Source organism: Mugil cephalus, chromosome 6 (genome assembly GCF_022458985.1).
Source record: "Mugil cephalus isolate CIBA_MC_2020 chromosome 6, CIBA_Mcephalus_1.1, whole genome shotgun sequence".
NCBI lineage: Eukaryota > Metazoa > Chordata > Actinopteri > Mugiliformes > Mugilidae > Mugil > Mugil cephalus.
The window spans coordinates 23,522,881-23,527,018 of record NC_061775.1 but is presented as its reverse complement, the minus strand read 5'-3'; the positions used below and the strand labels follow the sequence as shown (position 1 = coordinate 23,527,018).

The following is a 4,138-nucleotide window of genomic DNA, read 5'->3' as shown; positions in this document are numbered from 1 at the left end:
GTACAAACTTTAGTCACAGACAGCAGGAGTAAGTCTTGGCAGCAGCCGCAATCACATCCCTTTTTAAAGTTTTGAATTTGTAGGTCAGATGGATGTAGAGGCATAGAATCATTATAAATGAGAAAATACATAGAGTATCATCTTCAAAAAAAATAAAAATAAAATAAAAACTCACTGCAGTCAGTAAGACATAGTGGAACCAGATGTGATGAAAGCGTTTAGACCAATAATCTGAATAATCTTTGTGATGATACTCACACTGTGGAGATGTAGGGGAGGATTCGAGGGCTGGAAGACAATTTAAACAAGGTTAACATATGATGTTTTCAAGGCACCACACGCAACCAGCGTCATCTGAAAAGAATATAAGGAAATAATAATATATATTGATCGTTGTATATACTGTAATGAACAATCAGTAATTATATAACAGTGCATACCCATTTGGTAGCAAATATCAATTTAGTGTTTCTTAAGATTACATTTCCTAAATTTAATTAGTTTTCTGTTAAATTCTCTGGCTTATTTTTTAGTCAGAATTGCATTCAAATATTTTTGCCTTATTGTTGTTTAGTAGTTACAATATAAAGACACATTTTTAAAAACTCATTATGATTAAAAATACAGTTTAATTTTAAAGAAAAGTTTTCTCTTCTAAATATTTTCCCTTCTAAGCATGGGTTTTAATTTGACCTGTGTTTATAATTTTAAATAATTGAAAGTAAACCTCTGACGACTATAAGTAATGTTCAAAGCCCCAGAATACAACCTCCCTTCTTATCCCGAGATGACAGAATTATTGCGTCCTTTCTACTTTTTTTCTACTAAGAATATCATGAAATTTGTTTTTCAGAAATAAAAATTAAATTATTTCTCATCAAGTTATTCAGCAGCAACACAAACAGCCCGAATAGATCATAGAACTGGAAACTTCTGTACATGTTTTTAGCCTTTTTAGCGTCTTTAAGATGACTGATAAAAAGACCCAATGCTTCAAATTATTTTTCCCTCATCTATAAAGATGCCTATAAATTGACAATAAGGATTATTATTTACCTCTGGTCAAACTGATGATCCCGATCCAGAGCAGCGGGATCTTGAGACTACACAGACCTTCCATATCCAGGAGCTAAGATGTTTGTTCAGTATATTTTAAGTGAGAAAGGTACTACATATTTTTGTGTACTGCTAGGTGTACCACACGGTATCTTCTCCTTCCTTTACTTTGGTGACAAGAAGCCACGTTTCCGCCCTGCTGCATGAAATGAGCAAACCTTGTTTGTCAAGTCAAAACCACAGATGAGTATTTTATATATATTTCCAGTAGTTGGTCTGTTAATATGCAAATGAGATTGCTGTGTATACATACAGTGATCAGGCATAACATTATGACCATTGAAAGGAGAAGTGAAGAACATCGACCATCTTGTGACAATTCAGTGTTCTGCTGGGAACCTTTTGGACCTGCATTCATTCATGTGGATGTTATTTAGACATGTAGCACCCACCTAGACCAAATCAGACACCTCCACCCCATAAGTAATGAGACACTTGGTCACTAGATCCCAAACTGTTTGTGGAATGATAACACAGAGGCCTTGTCCCTCCACCCAACTAACAACCTTCTGTTACCAGATACCACAGGACACCCTCAGAAGGCCCATGTCCATTTTCTGATGAGTCACAACTGTTTTGGAGGCACAAGGGAGACCTACACAATATTAGGCTGGTGGTCATAATTTTATGCCTGATCAGTGTATGCATGCTGTAGCCAGTGTGCTAAGATAATAACTGATTATTTGTTTGCTTTGCTTGAGTTTTAGTCTGTTTATCTGTCACATGATGTACTTCCTGACTTTGATAAGGATCACTCTTAAACTAGTCATAACACGATGTGTCGTAGGTTAATGAAGTCTTAACCCCCATACCTATAACTGTAACTGTCTTCATTAACTGCCGTATTTGAAGGAGCCAATACATTTGAACCACTGTGACTTATTAACTCTAGAAATCAACCATCTTGGACAACCTAGACTCTGGCTTTACACCATAAGGTACGTGATGACTAAAGAAAAGCACTAACACAGGTTAGTTCTTAATTTCTGTTGGTGGAAGGTTTGCGAACCAGTACCAAAACAGTTCCAGATGCGTCTAAAAAACTTTTTTAATTTTTTAATTTTATTTATTTATTTATTTATTTTTATTTACATTGCCTCAGTAACACATATACACCTATATCTCAGGAGCTTTTACAGAATCCAAAGCCTGAAACCTACAGACCAAGCAATGAAGCCACTTTGGCAAGAAAAAAGTCCCTCTTAACAAGAAGAAACCTCGAGCAGAACGGGGGATACATCTGTTTGAGGTTGACCCAGTGGAGAGACAGAAAAAAAGCGATAGAAGGAGAAGAGAGCTGCAAAAACAATCAGATAAATTCATACATACATCAGGATAACGCATTTAAATGTGATGCAAACAATGTTACAGGATACTAGGTGATACATGGGAGATTAATAATGGATAAGAAGCTCATTGGTTACACAGTGTGCTCATAAAGATCCTTGTTATAACATTGATCAGATGCTCCGAGGCAGAAAACTACGTCAGTGATTATAGTTGCTAAAGTAGCATCATCTATGAATATATGAGGTATCATTGCTTGTTCAGGGCGCCATATTCAGAGCTGCTTCAGTCACTTTTCTGATCTGTGTGTGTACTATAAAGTGAAACATTTCAATACTTCAGAGTCTGTGAGAGTCTGTTCATCGGGCTCCGTTGGGTCTTCCACAGGCAGGAGGAGGACATAAACTAAAACAACAAATAATTACACTTAAAAAAATAAAAAGTACTAATATAAGAAGTTTTCTCCAACAACTACAAACTATTGATAACTGCAACTAAATGAAACTAAAATAAACCTAAAAAAACAAAAACATGAATCATATGTAGCTGATTGGCTAAATGTGATGCCTACTCACTTGCTGTTGATTTCAGCTTTGTATCTTCATTCAGAACCCTGTTGAGAAAATAGGGAGGTGCTAATTAATTTATTTACATTTTTCATACAATATAATTTGGAACAGTGAATGCATTTTATTAGCTCTCCTGTACATTAACTTGACAAACGAATGAGAAACTGTTGTGATAGATTGGATGTTTGTTCTTTACTTTCTGTGCCTCCAAACATAGATTGCGTAGGCCGCCACAAGCAGCACCTCAAGTGAGACGATGGTGAAGCCGACTATCACATTGATGATAGCTTTGAAAAAAATTGAAGGATTATCAAAGAGGTGACATTCATGGTTTATTTCTACAGTGTGGTTGTCGTTTGAACTGCACCTACAGTCATCGTAGAGATATCTGATTGCCACTTTGCTCTCAAAGTGTCCATTGTATGCAGTCACCTGAAAAACGAAAGAAAAAGATGCATTCATCAGTTGGCCTGGACTCTTAATGCGATGAAAATGAAAGAGTATTATACCAACCTTCAATGTGTAGTTTTTAAAGTACGCCAGACCTTTGAAATAAAAGTCACAGTTGCTGTTCTTCTGTGTATCAAAGTCAACAACTTCAGCTTTGTATATTTTCTCGGGTCCATTGAAAACATGCTGGTATGTAGAACAGTATACATTAAGGGTATTTGCGAAGAGTATCACATTCACTTCCTTAATATCCTCTGGTACTGTAAAAGAATGAAAACGTAAATCATATTTTCCCTCAGAGAGAACCCTTCATGCCATTTAGCTCTCGCCAGTCTGATAAGCATCATTTCTTGTGCATCAGAAGTAAATTAACTTCTGGGTTGTGTATTTCTAAAGCAACATTTTTTAATCCAGTGATGAATTGAACGACGACAGTGTCACTCACTTCCAGGCTTGGTTTTCTCTTTGAATTCTTTTTGCTGAGTGACTTGCTTGTTGTAGGTCGGTTGGACTTCACAAGTATAATCAGTGTATGGTTTTAGTCCAATAAACTTACACGTCCCTCTATCATGTTGATTTGTGGGGGCTGTAAGATAGTGAAGTGTATGTGTACAGGATTATTCATACATAGATCGACAGGTACACATGCAAACGTCTTTGTTATTTGTTCACAGTAAGTATGACCATGTTCAATCTGTATGAAGTAAACATGGACA

At 36.2% G+C, this 4,138-nt stretch overlaps 1 long non-coding RNA gene across 1 annotated transcript; it reads right to left on the bottom strand.

The window, feature by feature from the left end:
• Nucleotides 1–2,187: 2,187 nt before the first annotated feature.
• On the bottom strand, nt 2,188–3,867 carry LOC125008846. The gene is made up of 5 exons (XR_007112917.1): nt 3,486–3,867; nt 3,344–3,404; nt 3,169–3,259; nt 2,979–3,016; nt 2,188–2,808 (listed from the first exon to the last, which is right to left on the bottom strand). It is a non-coding gene; the product is annotated as an uncharacterized LOC125008846 (long non-coding RNA).
• Between the last annotated feature and the right edge of the window lie 271 nt (nt 3,868–4,138).